This window comes from Cygnus olor, chromosome 3, assembly GCF_009769625.2.
Source record: "Cygnus olor isolate bCygOlo1 chromosome 3, bCygOlo1.pri.v2, whole genome shotgun sequence".
NCBI lineage: Eukaryota > Metazoa > Chordata > Aves > Anseriformes > Anatidae > Cygnus > Cygnus olor.
In genome coordinates this window covers 118,882,914-118,904,021 of record NC_049171.1, presented here as the reverse complement: position 1 = coordinate 118,904,021, position 21,108 = coordinate 118,882,914, and the positions used below count along the sequence as shown (strand labels likewise).

General features: G+C 38.7%; 1 protein-coding gene and 1 long non-coding RNA gene across 2 annotated transcripts in view; one reads left to right on the top strand and one right to left on the bottom strand.

Annotated features, from left to right (window-relative positions):
- Positions 1-354, bottom strand: part of CCDC88A (coiled-coil domain containing 88A) — a 79,451-nt gene extending 79,097 nt beyond the window's left edge. The window contains 1 exon segment of the mRNA XM_040553027.1: positions 222-354. The gene's annotated coding sequence lies outside the window, so the exon portion shown is untranslated.
- On the top strand, positions 317-21,108 carry LOC121068008. The gene is made up of 5 exons (XR_005818555.1): positions 317-555; positions 2,057-2,124; positions 2,897-2,974; positions 4,349-4,497; positions 17,732-21,108. It is a non-coding gene; the product is annotated as an uncharacterized LOC121068008 (long non-coding RNA).

Sequence of the window (21,108 nt, the reverse complement as noted above, 5' to 3'; positions counted from 1 at the left end):
CCCCCCAAACCCCTGAGCCCCCCGCCCCGCCGAGCCGCCCCCTGCCCCCCTTCCCTTCCCCGACCCCCTCCCCTCTCTAACCCCATCCCTTTTCCGACCCCTTCCCTTCTCTGACCCCTTCCCTCTTCCACCAAATTGCGCCGCGGGGCCAGCGGCGGGACGGGCACCCGCCACCTCGCCCTTCCCCCGTCCCCCCGTCCGCGCCCCCCGCTAACGTCCACCTCGCCTCAGCCGGCCCAGAGCCGCAGCACCGCCCCCTCCCCAATGCCCGCCGATCGGCTGCAGCCCACGGATCCCTCCGCACCAGGCAGCCGCCGATCCCTCCGCCAGCGCGCTCTCTTCCTCTTCCCCCCCCTACTCGGCGCGGGGCGGGGCCGCGGGGGAGCCGCCGCAGCGGGGCTCGTGCCCGGCGCGCGCTCACGGCCGTTGCGGAGGGGCGCGAGCGGGCCCAACAGCTGCGCCGCCTCGGCTCAGGGCGGGGGGCGGCTGAGGGGGGAGCCACAGGGAGCAGGAAGAGAGCAGCGGGAGCAGCCCCAGGGCTCCTCTGGGAAAAAGGTGTCCGTGAGGAAATAATGGGTCGGGCGGAGAATGGGGAAGGGGCATAGGAGGGGAAGTAAAAGGGGAGTCGTTGAGGGCTTTGAGGGGGAAAACGGGGGCTGAGGCGCTCCCTCCGCAGCCCCGCCACACGGGGAGGGAAGGCGAGGCTTTCTCTCTCAGAGGTGAAACCCAGACACACCCACGCTAGCACAAAATCCCGCTTTCTGAAGGGCCTTAGCGCAGGGAGTGGGGCGACCTGGTAACAGGAAAGCGAAGGATGACAGGCAATTTGCTTGGCTAGGCTATTGTCCTCAAGCGAGCTCCTGCCACTTGTGCGTTTCAAACCTCAAATGTTGCATTAACGGATGGGGCCGTATCTGCATGATAGATTATGCAGATTATTGACAAAGCATCTCAAATTCTTAAACTAAATCCAGTTCTCTTCCATGTAATATTTTTCCAATTACCTTTAGTTTTACACACACACACTAAAGTGCACAAAGCAATGCAGTCAGGTGCTGAAATTAAGTCTTTTAAAAACATCACAGCAATAGTAGCAGATTAGGTTTTCTGACCCAAATACTGGAGGTAGTATTCGTCCTAATTGTCCAAGATTAGAGAAAATCCCCTTTGTGACCTTTTCCCCATAGATGAGACTGAGGAGGAAGTTTAAGTAAAATTAGAAAAAATATGGACCTTGAAATATTAGTATGTAATTTCTGTTCCAGGGGTGATTTTTTAAAATAATGGAGTTGAATGATTTGCATATTCTAAACAATAATCAGGTCTTTTCCCCCTCCCCCCCCAAAACAAGATCTTTGGAGTGAACGTTATAGTCCTCCTGTAAAACAAAAGTAAGAGTGCAAGGAAAAATCTGTGGTCTTGGACCAGAATAATAACCTGGTGATCCATGGGTGAAATAACTGTCAATAAACTACTAGCCCTTAAAGACAACTACAAAAGCATTTTTATAAAAGCTTGAATAACGAACTGCTAGGTTCCCTGTATCTGGCAACAGTCCCTAATATGCAACTGTGCGTGCAATACTATGGAACTTCCCTGGCCCATCAGTTCGTTTCTTGTGGGCTCTAAATAGGCAATAATGATTTTGGTGTTAAGTAGTTGCTAGGGATTAAAGACTGGCTAGAATAAGTTGATAGCCAATATAATAGTCACATGCAAATAACACCAGCTCGTTAATGAATTCCTGAAAAATATTTTATACTGAGTTAGCATCATATTGAGATAAAGATTTGATTAAACAGTTTTAGTTTTTTTTTTTTACTTGCATCCACACAATCCAGTTTGTGTGCATTCTCAGCATTTCTATTGGTCACTGTTCCTTCAGACTATTCTATTTGGATAAATATTGTGTAATGTTTTTATGAAATATTTTGTAAGCTGGTTTGTCTCAGGTGATTGCCACTTCCTCATAAGAACCTGAAATTAACACAAGAAAAAAATTCATAAAAGGTTCCCAGAAACAGTCCTGATCCTTATCATTTTTTCCTCCTTTTAGACTAACAGCACTAAAAGCGTGTGGAGGAGCTTCATAGTTTCTGCAGCTTATGTTTTGTCAAGCTAAATGTAAGATTATTTACCTCATTTTCAGGTGTATACTGCAATCAGAGTGAATTGCCAAAACAAGTATCTATATTTTACTGTATTATACTATTACTATATGGTAATAACTACAAGAAACCAGACAAGCTAGCAGTTCTTTGGTTGCCTTTATTTACTGTTCATCACCTATGCACCTAGCTGTGAGTACCAGTAGGGACATGGATCATGCATACTGGCCTAGCCGGGCCTGACCAGTTGCAGCTCTCCTGGACCAGCTCACTTATTTGCTGGAGCTCAGCTGCCATGATGCAAGCTGGTTATTTAAAATGCAACCGTCTAAGAGAGGTGAGACTATTTGTCACAGGACAGGAAGCTGGTGCTGAACCTGTGTTTGTTTGCCTTTTTTTTTTTTCCAGACCACGCTTGAATTGAGATTTTTTTTTTCCTTTTGAGTTTTCTGAGCCGAAGTTGAATATGAACAGCTTCCATCTTTACCCTAACTGTTAGGAGTCTTGATCAGTATTAATGTAGACAATATTTAGAAATCATGGTTCCACTTCAGGAGGCAAGGCAACATCACTATAGTGTGCAGCTCGTTATATTTTTGGCTGTCTTGTTTTAGCACTGTTTACCTGGTGAGACTCTTAAAAGCAAGTTTAATGACTACACTTAAAGTAGTAAATCTAGGAACCTTGTTACTACAGTTCAGTACCAGCTGAGTAAGTTGGCAGCTTGGGTTAACTGACCCAGAAATAGAGAAGACTGGGAGCAAGTGGTTGCTTATGTCTCAAAATAGGAGCTGAAATCTGACTGGAATCTTCCTCCCACCACTCCCCCTGTCCCCAGGATGGATCTCACTCAGGAGTCTGGCAAGGTATATGCTCAGACTGGTACTGCTTCCTCAATTAGCAAGCCAGCAGGCCACCTCAAGTTATAAGAGCCCATCTTTGCCTATCCTCTCATACTCCCAGCACTGTACCCCTCATAAAGATCACACCCCAAGCTCTCAAGTGTAACTGGGACACGTTTAGTTCTCCATACAGTGTGATTCACTTTGAAATTTCATCTCTATTTTCTCCTTTAAAAGTAAAATACTATATTTTGGTTATAATAGAACTGGCAAGATAGTTGGTATGATTCTTTGACTTTGAAATAATAAAATGTAGAAACATTAAATAGCTGTAATTGTTTCAAGTATTCCAGGAACATGTATTCAGTAATTTTTTGGAACTGTAAAAGTTTACACTTTTTGTAATGTCTAAATGCACAGGGAGAACAACCTTGTTTTTTCACATCTTCATGATCTAAAACAGACCTGTCTTTATGTAATAGCATGTGGCCTACTACTTTTGAAAGAACAGATTTAGAGATTTACCTTTATACTTGAAGTGTTGTGTTTGTTCTTGTACAGGTAAAGTATTTCTGTCTCATTTCCATCGCATCTCCTCTGGTACCACATCAAAGGTTCTACACCGAGGACACTGAAATTACTACAAACAATGTCTCTGTGCCTAGACCCCAGCTCTGCAAGTTACAGAATTGTTTCATGATTTCACTTTTTTTTTTTAAAAGCATAATTTTCTATGCCAGTTTTTGCAAACTGAAAGGAACAGGAACACAAAGTAAAGCCTCAAGTCTGCAGACAGCATGAAAGCATAACTGTGTTTACAGCCCCATTTACCTTGTCAGAGTTCGTCAAATGATTTCTGGTTAGCCCTGCCCACACTGAGCTAAGGGAAGAGACTGATTTGTGACAAGAATGTAAACGTAATTACCCATCTTCAGCTGCTGCATGAGACAGTGGTTTTCTCTTCCTCTTGTAGAGAAGCAAAGGAAAGAGGTGGCGGAGAAAGCGCTTGCTGCTTTTTTCACCTACTGATCTGCACTGCCAGTTTGCTACACCTTTGCAGGGCCTCATGACGAATACAAAACAGGAATCAAATGTGGATGATTGGGACCCACTGCAGGGTTATAAATGTGCAGTCAAAATTAGAATTTTCTATATCTGGGCTGATTTAACAGGACTGTGGTCATTGGAAATTGCAAGCTAATGAGAAGGACAGTTACCTCACCTGTTCTTATGTTTGCTCCCAGAGAAATCTGTTTCCCCATCAAACCATGGCTACAGGAATAGATGGGACAATACCAGAAAGAGCAAGGGCACCGAGAGTCCAAGTCTAAGTATGGCTAGGAATTTCCAAAGATCCCAGAAAGTACACTAGACTAAAAGTTACTTTTTGTTTCACAGAACTGGAAAGAAGGGGAAATCCTTCTGTGGCATGAAGAATGAAGTGGAAATTCCAAAACAATTCTTGAAGATTTCTTCCCCATGAGTGTGTCAGCTTCAATGTAACTGAAATTTCCATCAACTTTGAGGGAACTTTCCGACTAAGAACTGTAAGTAACCTCAGAGTATTTTAATAAGAGTATTTTGAGTGAAACAAACAAACAAAAAACAGTAGGGACTTAGGAAGAGTGGGGTTTTCCCATTTATTTTTTTTAAACAGACATTTTACAGCTTGTGTCCAATTATACCAAATAACAAGCAATAGGTATAGAAATAGCAGAAAGGGAATATTTTGTATGGATATCCGCGATACCAAACAGTTCTCTGCATCAGCCTCAATGCAAATTCATCAGAACATCTTAGCAGGCAGAACACTAATTGCAAAAGCTGATGTTTACCATTTCCAGGCGTCTCTAGGTAACCATCCACATCTGATTACTGAGCCATTTGGATATTTCAGATGAATTACAGTTAAAAGTACCATCCAGCAGATTCACACAAAACTAGCAGTGACTGCCAATAATTGTTTATTAAAAACAATTACTATGATTATAATAAATTCCATATTTAAGTACTTAACTCTGTTTTTTAAACATATTAAATTTTTTGAAAATGAAGAGAATTCAATGCTATATGTTGACAGGGGTAGAACTGCAATGTCATTTGAGAGCCAGATTCTGACTCCTGTTTTAACTCACTGAATTGTACCCTAGACAACTTATTTTATCTCTTAAGTATTAATTTAATCTAAAAACTATGTTGACACTTAAACTGCAAAGCATTTGGTGAAACTACTATATTTAGTATTGCTGTTCATCTGAAAAGAGATACTTAGGACATTTTGTTCATTTTCAATTGGTCAGACTGGCAGGAAGGATGTTATTGTGGCAAGTTATCTGATTTGATCAAAAATAGACAGCAAAATACCTCCCGGTTTTAAAATTTAATTATTATTCTTAGATATTTCCGTAGGCTTAGACACCTAAGAACGCCCAACAAATATTATCTTAAAAATGCATTTGACCTTAGTATTATATTCATTCAGGTCTTTTTCCTGCTTAGCCAATAAAACATTCATATGTGAACATTTAGACTTTAATCTACTTAGCTACTGTCTGCTAATATCATCTCTCAACTTCCTTTTGCTACACAGAAAATAGGATATTTTTTTTTTAAAGCAAGCCTTAAACATTACAGCAAGAACAGCAGTTATCTAGGACAATAGCTTTGGTACTGACTTCTGGTGTGGCCAGTGGAGTGAGACAGAGCAAAAGCTCTTGCTGACATGCCTTCTGTCAAACAAGTTCCTGCCATACAAGTTCCAAGTATGAGTAGTGTTTCTTATGAACTGGGTCAGAAAGATGAATTATAGGGCATGCTCTGCATCTCCTCTGAGAAGCAGCAAAGTGCAGCCCAGTCTGATAATCATTAGCAATTACAGCTAGCTGTGTATATGCAGATAGGTGCCTGGGAAAGGAAGACAATATAATTATATCTACAGCACTATGCCATCTTACATCCCTAATGCACAGAAATGTTGAGCTGATTTTCATCTCTAGTGTTTTCCTTCAGCTTAGAGCACACTCACCATTCAACTTCACAAAGCAGAAGAGGTTTTGTACCTGCCTGTAGAAAACTTATTTACCTTGTCAAAATCCAATTCCATTTTATTATGACATTGTTTACTTCTCTTCACCCAGCACCATGTTACTGGTTAATTGCCTCCCTATCCTTTGCCTTGGACTCTCACTGGTACCTCCTTACTTTCAACATTTTCACAGCCTCAATGTCACTTGACCCCACTAGCTTGGGCATTGCTGCCATGAAACCCGTATTTATCAGCTCAGCAGAGGTTATTAGCTTCCATTTCACACAGAGCTTTGTGTCACCTTTAATGTTAGCCTGTCTCATTAGAGAGGCATTCCTCACCATCTGAAGCTGCTGTTTAGGATCTTCCCAAGGTCAGTAAATAATGAATTGGATGGAGTACTTTGTGCTTGAGATTTCAGTTTCTTTCAGACTTTGTTATGCCCATAAGAATGAAAAATACACAACACAAAGAATATAACTGTACTAGAATAATACTCTGATCAAATCTGTTCTTCTGAGCTCTTTCTTACAAATATCTATTCATTTTCATGTCTGATTTTACCCCTGGGTATGTGTCAAATTATTTACCTCTGAAAACAGCTTTTTAATTGTTTCACTAGAATTTCATACAGAGAAAGCTTTTAAGAAAGTCGTATTTTGCCTTTGGGAAATTCTTTCAACGTGCTTGTGGAAGAAGAATACACAAATTATTCTTTTATGTCACTACATTAAAAAGACACTAAAACATTTGGGCTAATTAATAGAAAAAATAAAAGGTCAAGAAAAGATAACTACTGGTGAATAAATATAAATATTGGTAATTGCAATTACTAGATAGCATTCCTCATCAAGCTTCTTGCAAGGATGGATCACAAGCCACATACAACTGGGAACAGCCTACTCATTCACACCTCTTTCAGAAGCCACTGTTAACTGCAAGAGCCCTTTGTTTGAACACTGAACATCCAGATGGTTTAATTCACCATGATACCAGTTTAATTGTGAGTTTAGTTTAATTGAAGGTGAGCACAAAATTGGAATTCTTACCTATTCCTGTTCACGTCTGGAAAACATTATGCTACAAAGGTTTGTAAAGGCTCCTCATAATTCTAGACCATTGATTCAGAATAGGTTTAGTGAATCACAGTACATGCTAGGGCTGGTTTTAGTAGCACACAATTATTGGCACATTCATATTATCTTCTCTTATATTAAGTCTACTGAGTGACCCAATGGCTTATAGTAACAATACCTAAGTTATTTTCTATAAACTATTACTAGTCTTCAGAAGGGAATACAAGGTTCATATTATTTATTCAATCAGTGTGGTAGCTACTGTTATGCTAAATATTAATGTGATGTTACGCAGAAGTGATTAAAAATAATGTGACCGTATCACATGTTTAAAAAAAATCTAAACTTTATAGCTATTTCCCTCTCATATCCTCTGATTTTTTTTTTTTTTTACCATTTTTTAAATCCAAAATTTACCCTATTTTTTAAATTTGTACTCAGATAATTTCAATGACAATTTTCATGAGCTAAAATCTAGCGATCCTTTTACTCATTTTATTTAGGCTTTTCTTAACCACTGTCATTATCAACAGCTGTTTCCTGTATATTCCTTTCCAGTATATAAATATTTTTCATCTTCCTTGTGTAGATTCTTCTTGTATGCTTGATATACCCATAAATTGCCTTTTTTTTCAAACTAAATTGATTATACAATACTAAAGTTCTTAATGATATTTACATCCTGCTCTAACAAAATGGGTGATGTTTTCTGAGTTAAGGGTATAGATAGCATAGTGTGCTGGTGGCTTAAAGGTCAAAGGATGGTTTGGCAAGAGAGTAATTTCTCCCTGTAATTTCAGGCTTATGTTGAGATGTCAGGTTTGTGGGTTTGTTTGTGAAATTGCCTTTGAATATACCAAACTACTGATTTTTCAGTGCTTATAATATAAGGAATAAAATTGATTTTTTTTATTTTTTTAATAACCTGGGTAAGATTACACTTCCAATTTCTATGTATATTGGCCTTGATTCCAGTTTGATAGTTTTTGTGGGGGCCAGAAAGGGTTTATTTTTGCTTAAGATTATTACTTTTAAATATTAGTAACAGGAGAAAAACATGTAAAATGTTAACCATAATCAGGAGGATATTGTGACCCTTTTCACAGGTCATTTCAGAACATTTTGTATGAAAAATAATGCATAGCTGGAAAGAACTGTTCCTTATTGTTCCTTTCTGCTCCTATGAACTATAGAGTATTTTTGATCATAGTAGTCCACCTTAACAGTCTGCCTTAAAAAGATGAGATTATTCAGCTTGTTGAGTCTGTATCTCTGTAAAAGGAAAACACCTTAACAAAGAATGGTTTGTTGCTGACCTGCAGCTGGTTATGGTATTTCATCTGAAAGCCTATTTAAGTCCTTAATGGTAACATTTATTCCCTCTCCCTCAGAGGAGTATTTTACAAACAAAATTAATTAACAAATGGGGATAGCCAATTTTGTACTATAGTTTAGGCTGACAGTCCCCCAAAAGGGGTGGTGGCACTAATAATAATAATTATCTCAAAGTATCAAGAGGTCTTCTGACTCTGATGAGATCTCTGCTGGAGCTGAAGCTTTCATCCTAGGGTGGTGCATGTGGAGCACAGAATAGATAGCAGCTGGCAGTATAGCAGAAGCTGTTGCAGAAGGCATGAGTACTCATAGTAGAAATAGCACAAAAGTAACCTCTGACTCAGAAATTATCAGCATCTGAACCCTTGATACTTTATTCAATTCATCCATAGCTTCCATTAAAAATAGTGATTGACATGCCTCCAGCTTGTGAGGCTTTTTTTTTTTTAAGTACACATTTCAGAGCAGATCCTTCCACTGAGTGGATATATGCTCTTGCAAATGATTCAGATTGACTCAACTTCATAACTGCTCTGCTCTAGGCTCTGATCTTTTGCTCTGTCTCGTTATTTCTTTCACTGGTTCTGTCTTTCTTAATAAAGCCAAGCAGAAGCAAGGAACAGGGAGGTATTACCAGTGCTATAGTTTCCTTTATAGCGGCATGAACAGTGTTTAAGAAATTAGTGAGGCATTTAGGAACTGCTAATCCTTTTTGTGATGAATACAAGGCTTGTTTCTTCAGAGGAATTTCTCACTCCAGGGCCCTGGATGTAGTTCAGTTTTATCTACTAAATCCTCTTGCAGCAAGACAGTAATAACAAAAGTAAGAATTGGGGTTTAATGTAACCTTCTTTCTTTGATGCCATTTTTTCTTGTCTTGCTTTCTGATGCCAGTGCTATAATACATAATTTATTTATACATCTGCTCTTTGATGTACTAATAGCGAACCCAGTGCTTAATACCAATGCAGTAAGGGAAAAACCCAGCTGTTCCTCAAGAGGTAGTAAGAGAAAGTTAGTAGCATACAGTTCTAGAAATAAATTGCAGTTCATTTAATTATCATGGGTTTGGGAAGCTGAAGAAGACACCAAGCAGGAAACTCTCTCTACATTACCAAATAAATTCTTCTGAGATCCTTTGCCTTCTGTAACATATTACTTGGGTTTGAAAATCATTCTAGGAGGCTCCTAAGCCTTTTTTGTCAGTGTACTACAAAGGAAAAACAAGATGAAACTGCACCTTCTCTATATTGTGCTTAAACCAATAGTGCCCCCTTGAGGAGATTCTTTTCTGTGTGGGAGTTAACAAATAGCCTATGACTGTTCAACTGCAAGGTAAACTAAATGTATTACTTTTCTCTAAAAATAAGGCCCCTGTAAGTTGCACATGTTCACAATATTTCTACAGACTTTGTTAAGCTACTGTGCAAGCAAGACTTGTGGCTCCCAAACCTGTCTGTAATTTTGCCCGTGTCTAAATATGTGTAGCAGAATTGTTGAATATAACTATAGGACAGACTCTGCCATTTTATATTGAGGTTGATACATGTAGGACCATTAATGTAGGTGAGGCTCTCAGACTCAACCCTCTGTGATCTCAAAGTTTTGAGAAAATGCCTTTACAGATCCTATATGCCTTGTACTTTGACCTGCTAGCGCTGAGAGACTCCTGGCAGTCCAGGGATACATCTGGCTGCAGACTCCAAGAGTGGCTGCAGCTCAAGAAGTTCTGTCCGAACTGGAAACCAATAGACCAGTTAAAACATTAGCATCTTAGCTACAGTGACTCTGGATTCATCTGATCCCCTAATGTGTTTGCACAGCCTACACTACTGTAGCTAAGTTTCTGCTAGTATCTGAGCAGACTCATTTAAATTTATCTCAGTACACATACACAAGCTATAATTATGTCACCAAATAACTATGTGTAGATACCAGTAGGAGAATTCAGGAAACAATTATTTAGAGCAGTCTTTTTCCCCCACTTGCAGTGTTTGCCATGTTGTAAAATATAAGACCTAAGATGACAGAAAAAAATAGTTTTAAAACATTTTCAGAACTGAAAAGCACTCTAAAATGCCAGCTTCTGCGAAAGCAATGTTCTCTTTAAAACAATTAGAAAGAAGTCCAATGGATCTTGAACAAAAATAATGGTGCTGGTTTGCAGTAAAGACCCATATTAAAAATTATTTGCTTCAAAAGATGAGCATGTAAATCAGATTTGGGCAGGTAAGAAGGAGGTCAGAAATAAACAGGCAAGAAGTATTATGACATACCAGATTATTATAAGAGAAGGAAACAGCATGCTACAACCAAAGTTTCCTGATACTGAAAAAGATACAAAGGGAATATGCTTTTGGTAAAAGCACATGAGAAATTCTGAAAATGTCATATGTATAAAATTTAGTAAAAGACTGATAGCTTTAGAATCAAGAGGAGTTGCAGTTACAGGGCCTGGCTACATGGGGGAATGGAACAAATTAATTGTACTAAGCTCAGTTTTTACTTACAGAAGTGGTAGGCATCCACATGAGGCAAATCTTAGTTTGCAATAACTGGCAACATATTGCACATATGCTTCTGTTAGAAAGTAGTTATTTGATCCATAGCAAGTTGGTACTAACTTTCATGTTGATGCCTCAGAGATAGTATGTTATTCTGCAGTCCTCCAGGTGCCTTCCCACACAACTTGTCTCCTCACAAAACCATCCAGTTTGCTTTTGGGACCTAGTGCTATGATTAGAGCCCCACTGTCTTTTGTGCTTATGGGACTCATTAGATTCAGATATCAAAGAGCCTGCTATGCAAGAGACTGGCTGAAACCTGCAGGAGAAGCAATGCACTAAAGTAGACCCTGATAACTAATCTTTCAGCCCTTTTATCAACCAGTTTCCAATTCCTATATACACCCAAACATCCTGCCCTGCAATTGAGACCTTGGCTTTTTGGCATTTACCTTTTAACTCATTACACCTGCCATTGCTGTATGGCATTAGTGTTAGACTTCATGATACAGACTTAATATATGTCTTAAAGAATCATATCAGATACTAGTGTTTTGGTTAGATGTGAGCTAACAAGTTTTTTTGCCCCCTCTAATCAGGGGCACAAAAGTGGTAACTGCAAAGAAACAGTCTTACTCTGTATATCTCAAGTAATCTACTCCTAACCAACCAAACCATCATTCAGTTTGTCACAATCTATCACCTTATCTTTTTGAGCTCCCTGTCCTGACTTCTTAGTGCTAAACCTATTCACTCATGTTGTATTCAGTGGTGAATGCATGGGAGGCCTGGCACGCACAAACGCAAAAATCACTACAGTCCTCAGGATTAATTAGCACCTTTTGCTCAGTGACTTAGCCACCATTCCATCCTTTCATGTAGATTCATCTTCATAGCCTGCTACTTGAAATACTTCTCTTTCCCACCCATGATATTCTTTGACATCCTAGATTTGCTGGATTTACAAATGGAAATCCTACCACAGAAGGCATTCACTGGGTATGTGGCAAGGAGCTAAATATTTTGTGAAGGTCAGTTTGAATCACTCCGTCACATTATAAATTAGTATACAGCACAGAACACCCCATGAGGCCTTCTGGAGGCATTTTCCCAGTGAAAAGTATTGCATTTCATCTGTACAAAAGCTTTCAAGACATATTTTTCTCATATAAAATTATTCTGGCACGAAAAAGCATACAAACAGCAAGGAGCCAATAATATTAATACCAAACATGTTAAACTGTATTTATTTCACTGAAAACCATGTGTATTTCTGCAGGGAATGTAGAATTGAATTTTAAGTACAGGAAGTGCTCTATTACTTTCTCTGGCATTACAATGCAATGTTGCTTTGTTTGCTCTAAAATAGTAAGCTAAGCCCATCCAGTCAAGTAAAGTATCATGAAGGAGTTCTTGATCTGTAGCAGCACAGTTTATCTTCCTGGTCTCTTGTCAGCTTTCCTAAACAAGCATTTTTTCCACTTTATCGCACTGAACACAAATTGCCAGTATTAAGACTCCCAGTAGAGTCTCAAATGCAGTTTCTAATCTCCCCCCAATGCTTCTCTTATATCCAACTCCCTTCATGGCCTAAAGTCTTGCCAGGATTTCTGCAAGAGCGCAAAAGCAGGGATTAGCTTCACCCCATGAGCCTCAAAGCCCTGCTTGCCAACCCACAACAGTAATATGCAAAACAGCAGCAGACCATAAAACCTTGCAGAGAGCCATCTACCACAGCCAAATCACTGCTAACATCTTAAGAATGAATATTGAGCTCTGAGTAACCTTGCATGCAAGAGTACCCCAGTATTGGGGCACGGCTAAGAAAACATCATGAGCCCCCCTGCCAAGAGGGAAGGAGTTGCAAACCTGGTCCTAACAAGGTCCTCAAAGCCACTTCATGTTGGGAATAGCAGTTTGTCTTGAAGACTGTCCAATCAACCTTTCTCCCTACATGCTATTGAAAACAAGTTAGTAGCTGACCTCTGATCTCTTCAGCTCAAAAGCAGGGTGGCTTTGTCTTGTACCCTTGAGAAAGGGTAACTATGACTAGAAAGAAAGAAAAGGACAGAGCAGAAAGTCTGACATACCAGGAACTTCACACTGCCTGCTTTGCACTGTTACACTTGCAAGAAATCACTAATTTTTGTACCACACATTCCACTTAATCTCGTCTTTTTTTTCCACAAAATCTAAATATCCTGCTTGTTCACACCTTTGTGAAAATAGTGTTTAGTTTAATGTACAGTAGAAGTTTTATATACTTGTCATACTTCAGAAGTTTTATAAGCTAAATAAGCATGAATAAGACCTACATTGGGTAAAATAAGTCCTACATAATCGTAGCATGCTCCCAGCTTTGAGTTTTACCATGAAGCAATCCATGATACAGTCACAAAATAACCCAGTTACACACGGGATCACTTGACAGTGAACATTCCATAAAACTGTAGTTTCCAAACTGTTTTTTTTCAAGTCATACCATAAAAGCACAAGTAAAAACTCCTATATCCTGAATACATAGTCCACAACTTTAAACTACTTAATAAATAACTCATGGGGCTTTCACAAAAATCAACTATGAAAAGTTACACAAAGTTTAATGAAAACCATGCATGCACTGAAATTCAACATTCAATCTGTCCTCCAGAAAAGAACACAAGCAGCCCTGCTTATGCTACTACCATTTTGTCTGCTTATACAGTGGTGAAAGGCTCCACTTCATCTCCTAGTTTTGCTTTGTTATGTCTTCCTGCTCCCACACATATTGGCAAGGCAGTTGTGTTGGTGTATTCAGGGATATCTCCCTCTATTTCTCTGGTTTATACCAGAGTTAAGTATACCTAACTAACGCCTTGTTAGGTGATACCTTAACAGAAAATAAAAAGGAAATTGGGCAAGAGCAAGGTAGCAACATCACAACACCACCATTATTCTTCACAGTGCTATCTGTGGTGGTAAATCTTTCCAAAGAAGCTAGAATCAAGTAGTTTTTCCTCACCTGTCAGTATTTGTATTAGGTGACATTGGTTCACAAGTAAACCTCGCCAGAGTCAATTAGCAGTGTAGCAGTGTCAATTTCCTGCTTATAGACCCAAAGGCCTAACATGGATAGTGGGAGAAGTAGAATTAGGAACAGTGATTTCATCTATTGTCTTAAGCAACTGAAGAACCCCATAAAATACCTTACTGGCCAGTGCTCATCAACCTGCAAGCTTTCAGGAGGCCAATTGCGTCTGAACTGTGATGAGAGCCAATGTGGCAATGCAATGAGTTTGTAATTTATGAGCTTTTATCAGATCTCCAGAAGAGTCACCCTGAACTTCCATGTGGCTAATCACAACTGTGGGCTGCCACAGCTAAAGCATTAATCATCAGTATGAAATCTCCTCTACACCTGGAAGATAGGTAACAGGCACTAGCAAATGTGATAAAGTTATGCTTTCTGGCATATGTAATTTACTAATCTACTTTGCGTAATTCTTCCCATGTCTGACTTGTTACAAATTCTATATATCTGAAAACTATGAAAAAGGATAGACTATGTTCTGTTCAAAACAATTCCATCTGTATCTCCACTGAAGTATTTCTTTCGTATATATCCAGTCTGTTTTTCTGTTTCAGAAGTATGAAGCACAGACAGTTTCTTTAAAGGTCTCTAACATATTGTCTTTTTTTGCTGTTGTTGTTTTTCCTGGCTTTTATGATCAACAATACAACATGATTAGCCAAAGTTCTTGGGGGCAACTGAAACATATGAATAATAAAGATCAGAAATGCAAGCTGCTTCAATTGTTCCAAGCAGCCCCCAGAACCAGCACTTTTGTCTGTGCAGTACTAAATGCCTTCTTGAGAAGATGAAATGACTCAGAGGCTGAAATGACTCAAAGCAAACTGATGTCCCTAATCGTTGCCTCTGATATTCTTTTTTGCCCTATGCAGACTATGAAACTCCAAGGTTGGGCAGTCTTCACATTTATTCTGAAGTTTTACTCTCCATATACCGTCAGGCAACGCTATAGCAATCCTAATATTGGGTGGCCTTTTCTTTAGGAAAGTTCTGAAAAGAAGTTCAAGTGCATCTTTCCTGAAATGTTAGGAAAGGAAGAGAAAGTGAAACTCATATGTAATAGAGGTCATTCTGCTTGGTTAAAGACGTTAGAGAGCTGGGACTTGTATAGAATGTTTCACAATCTCAAAACCAAACAAGATCTTTCGCAAGAATTCATATATGGCTTCTAAGGCTACAGATTGTTTTGGTTTTTTAATTATTATTGTTAAGGACTTGTGGCAATCATGTTCCCTGAACTTTCCCTGCTATTATTCTACAATAAGAAGAACGCCCTAGCAGCTGGCAATATACTCATGCATTCTTTATAATTGAATTTGGGATAGAGTGAGAGTTAGATCAACTTGGATAAATTTATCTTCTCTTGAGACAATTAAAAGCACAAGATTTCTAGTTAGGGAAAAAAAAAAAAATCAAAAATAGGGTCATGCCTCTGTCTACTTTGAAGGAGTTTGAATATTACTGTGTTGCCAGTAAGGCAAACAGTTCAGGCTATGACCAAACTAAGGCTACATTAGTTACTAATTCACTACAATAGAATAAAATCAGTATACAGTGCTGAGAATACCTTATATACAGTTCAGGAGTTGTAGCTGAGAGTAGTTTTAGGCTGGTCCCCTAAACCAACTCACACATGGTTCAAAGCCACCCCAAGGACCAGCCATTGTTTGGAATTTTTTAAGAAGCAGAGGGTATTTGGTGCTCAACTGTGACAGACCTGCTGGCTATCCAAACCAAAGTGACATGCAGTAGGTGAGCAGTCTGGAAATTCACATCAAATCTACAATAATACACCAAACCAAACCCCTATGCAGAAGGATTAGGCTATATAAAAGACACATTCAAATGCATCACACTCATTTGTCTGTAGTTCTACTCTATTGTTTGTGTTCTTCCTATCAGAGGAAAAAAAAACCAAAAACAAAGAAACATCTACATCCTCAAAAGAATTCTGTCACTGAGCCTGGAGCCCCTCCTGCATACTCACTTCCTGCTCTAAGCTGCTTCTAGCTACAGAGCAGCAAGGAGCAGCTCACCTCATGAAATACATGAATGATAGCCATTTTTCAAACATCAAATAAAATTATCCTTGTACAGTATGGTTAGCTTGTAAAGCCATTCTGAATATTTTATAAGGAATAACATGCTAGTGAGATACCATATTTGTGACTACTACTACAAAAGAGATTGTATTTTGATTTCCTGATATCTATTAATAATGCTTGCTATAGACTTATTTAGATCCTATACCTAAAATGAAATCAGTGAGATACAGCCTGAAATTGATCTCAGGTCAGCAAGATATAAAATTATTTCCTTGAAATTGGGCACCCCAACACAATAACTGAAGATACAGGTGTTAGAGAACCTCAGAAGCATGGCTGCTCCAGAGGAGCCAGCAACCAATTGCAAACAAACAGCAGGCAGGGATCTTACCAACCAACCCACAGTCCTACAGCAGTCAAGCAGGGCAAAGCTGGTGATGGTTCCAGGTGTTGTCTCCAAAAAAACCCTCAGGTATAAGGATGAGCAGAACCAAAAAGTCTACAGAGCACTTCAGAGCAAATCACAGCCAGCATACATATGTGCTACAGCACAGCTCAAGCAAAGAGCAGAGGCCCCTCCCTGAGCTAACTAAAATGGGGGACCCAGACCAGTCAGCAGGGACCAAGTGAGGCTGGAAAGGATGATTAAGGGCCCTGGCAATCAGGACAAATCAGCTGAAATCAATTTTATCCACAGTGAAATATATTTAACTCTAGAGGATATTTAACAGCTGCTGAATACAAAATTAGAATGTGTGCTATGTTTCCCTGATCCTGGGCAAATAAAGGATATTTACACAGCCTCAGAAAATAAAATCATCCAGGAAAATCTTAGATATGGTAATCATAATACTGCATTAGTCAAATTAATAATTTGGTTTGGGACTTCAAACAAAGACTTTGGTCTGAAAAATATTAAAGTGATCTAATATTGTGTTCAGACTATTTCAGTTACAGGACATATATAAATAGATGTTAAATTATATATATGTTTGCAATATGCTAAACTAGATAGTTTGCTAATGTTAAAATTAGTTAATCATCAGAATTTGGTAAACTGCTGAGTTAGACCGTCATACTGTGCTATATCCAGAGATTGTTGATCTCTGTGCTGATTTTCAGTTAAGATCTCCCAAAATTGACTCGAATAGTCAACTCCAGTGCAACAATGATGCCACGAACAACTTTTATCAAGGAAATACACAGTTTCTACATAACCTCAGGATTCTTGTTTTATTTTTTATTAAAAACAGCAAAACAGTTTGAATTCCCTATAACAGCATTATCCTGCTTCCACTAGGTTTGGGATGGACTTGTGACTTTTCAGGTCCTGAATTCCCAGCAGCTGCAACTCGTATCACATGTCTCTTTCTCCTGGAATTCTCTGACTACTTTTTTCTGTGGCAGAGAAAAGTAGATTCTCTGTCTTAGTAAGTCAAGTTCTTTCTGAAAGAAGCAGCACTCTATGAGAAAAAACACCCTGTTTTAAATTTAAAGTGTTAAGGAAAAATCACAGATACTATGTGTGCTTAAGATTTATTTTCAGCTTGCAAGGAAAATGACAAAACTCCAGTCAGTGCGATATTCAGAGCCCTTGACTGTGTAACTCATTACACAGTAATCAATCCTAATCTAATTATACTGATTATGTGAAGTTGCTGGTGAGACTGAAATACAGTGTTACCTTGTAGAGAAGTTCTGCACTATTTACACTGCTATTTTACAGCAGCCATATGGAGAGAAATACTACTAGTAAATGCCAGGAATGCCTTGAAGCCCACTAGATACCTTGCAGCATGCTGCAGACTTTTACCAGTTTTAGCAGAGTGCATGCAGAAGACGCTTCTTCTCCTTGTGTGATACAAATGCTTGGACCAGGCTACATGGCTTTTTTTGTTGACAAGATCTACAACCCTTTGTGTAGTCATCAGCAACGTGCTATGGCTGGAAGGTGGAAGACACTTCTGACCTCCAAAATGCCAGGGAAGCTCTTCCACGTGTAGTCCAATTACAGGTCATGTCTTAATTTGTAATTAAAAGTGACGAGTCACGAGGGAACATTTCCCAGCTTTGTGAATGCTTGACTGAGATCAGTTACTGGCTGAAAAATTAGACCAAGAGTAACCTTTGCAAAAAAGAATTCCTCATGAGGAAAATAAAACACTTCAAAACACTCAGAACTATTATAACAGGAGTTAGCTTCAACTCAATGTATTTCTGGAATTTAGATTTAAACTTGTCCATGATTATACACATCTTTAAACTTATAGACTGGAATATGGCAACAGCATAAAGCAGTGAAAGCACTGATGTTGGAAATGTGTCTGATTTATAAAACAGCCTAGTGTCACAACCGCAGGGTGAACTACTTACTCATTTGTTCCAATCTTGGCCTCTGGTTGTAATTGCATGCGTGCCAGCTTCCACACCTTTCTCCTTCCACTCTCATGACTGCCAGCTTCAGTCAGAAGAATTCTTGGACAATTTAAAGAACCATTTCTTAATTTTCCATTGAAACAACTAGAAGATACCACTTTGTCTAAACCTCGTATCTTCAATTGAGATAAAGCTTCAGCAAAGTGCTCTCTGGTTTAGGATGGAGTTTCTTATCAAGACAGGTGAGAGATCCTATCTTTTTGGTAAAAACGCATTCCAGAGCTGTAGAAAAAAAACCTTTCCTGATTTAGTGCAGGGAGTTTGAACAGCCGTGGCTCAGATCTTTTGTGTAACCCAACTGCAAAGCTATTGACTGTATTTGGCCGGGTGTTTCCTGCTGGACCTATCGTACATTGCAGAAACAAGTAACAGCTGAAGTGAGGCCGGAACCCTGGTATAATGATTGCTGCTTTACAGGTCCTTGAATTCTTCTGAACATATGACATAAATTGTTTTAAAATGTTAGTCTATAGCAATCTTTTTAATTGTTATCATTCTTAAATCTTCATTTTCCAGCTCTGGTGCATGTCAGAGGTTTGTACATGTATGTGTATGTCAGGTTTTGTCCCTGGCACAATTTCCCAAGCCATCAGTTTTGCCCTATTGTCTTAACAATATCGGTCGTCTATAGAGAGGATGGGAAAATGGAGAAGGAAGAGGTTGTGAGAGAAAAGGCTTATTGTGATCTGTCATTCTCAGAGTTGATCTTTAGTTGTATAGTCTCCTATCAAATCATTTTATGTACTCAGATAGTAACAATTGCAGTAACCATCATAACTGAATTTGTTAATTTCCGAGGATTTCCATTTCTGTCACACACAGGGGACAAGAGGAAGAATAAAGAACATGCGTATGTTCTGGGGTGGTCAATTAGTTTCAGCATTTTGCTCCGGGTTCCTAAGCACCTCACACCCGTACTGCCTGTTTCATGCTCCATAGGTAGGGCTTCCCTTGCTACCTTTCATGGCTCAGTGAAAGCATCTACTTCAAAATGAAGCAGACAAGGCCTTCTCTTTTTCTTTTTTTTTTTTTTTTTTTTTTAATTTATTAGCTTGCTCATGGCTGCAAAGCTCAGTGCCAGAAGCGACTGGAGTGTCAAACCTCACAGGCTTCACATCAAACCATAGAATTTGCCTTGCCCTAGTTTGTCTTCCCTCTATGAGTCACCTGAGACTGGGCAGAAAAATCTAAACCATTAAGAGGACTTTTATAATTCAAGATGTACAGCTATCACAGAAAAATTAATGGCAAAAACACTAGACCAATTATGAAAATACTATTAAAATATTTAATGTGTGGAGAAAATTCTTGTGAAAAGTATACGTGTATATGTGTGAATAAATCCTATTTTTGCTAAATGAAAAATAAAATTTGCTTAAGGAAAATATATGAAATCAAGTGTATGGATAGATTTTTGGATAAATATATGGATAAAGTGTGCACAGTCTACACTTTGTGGCAAGTATATAAATGAAAAATATTAAAAGGAAATAAATGTGTAGTCTTGTACATTCTAGAATCTTTTATTTCCACAGATTATAAGGTAAAAGCACTAGGTGTTAGACTTCCTGCTTTTAACATTAGATATGTTAAGAAGCATTATCATTACATAAAAAGCTTAAAATATGAATTCTAATGGCTCTTACAAATAGAGGTTGAGTCAGCAGAGCCAGGTAGTTTCTTATTTAATGAATTAGTCCATTCATTTTTAGTAAAAATATTCATCATTTCTGACATTTTTATTGGAGAAGACAGTTGAAAAATAAGACAGGATAAAAGAGAACATGGGCAATGTTAGAAACGTTTATGTGTCTCTATTAAACCCTTCTTTTGGACTCATACACAAATTCAAGAGAAGGAGCTAAGTTGCCATCCAGACCCCATGCTAATGGTGGAAAACAGTTTGGGTTTCCCCTTCAGCATCCCAACAAAGGGAAGCTGTGGGTAAGCCAGCATTACAGGAGAAATGTACATGCAGCAGGACTCTCATAATGGCTTGCTTTGCCTTGGGGCAAAAAGGAAAGAGTGGTTGGATGGTGACATTCCCAAATCTGTTCCTGCCCGGCTTTTGGAAGAGGAATGGCGTCTTATACAAGTTGAACTCTAGTGAGTCAGCCTTACATTTGCACATAGCATTCAAGTCACAAGAGAAAAGACAAGCTTTATAAAACAAAAGGAAATAGCCTAAATAGGAAGATCTTTGTAAGTTCCTGTAGGGGTTCAATATCCCTAAGGGGGGAAGAAATGAAGATAACTCAAATGATTCCTTGTTTGACTTCATGTACTTCTTCAGTGCATTTGCTTTCCTTAGAACCAATTTCATTTCTATTTCATCTTTTACTAAAGTACAGTGAAGTCACTAAGCTGTACAATATTTGAAAAAAAAAAATCAATAAATTTAAAAAAAATGATTAGAATTTAAAGTTTTTGCCTTTTATTCAAAAGTCACATTTAAGTCTGCCTGTTAGACCGAAGAATATTACTAGGGAAAAAATGAGAATGTTCACATTACATTAGGTGCCAGAGGCAGACTCTGTTGTACAAACTTACTGATATTGGTAAACAGCTTAATTAAACATTTTATGTAAGGACTGCTGAGTACGAAGCACTTTTCCTAAATGCATGTTACATGGTGTACATAAACGCCCTCACATCTGCTAGAACATA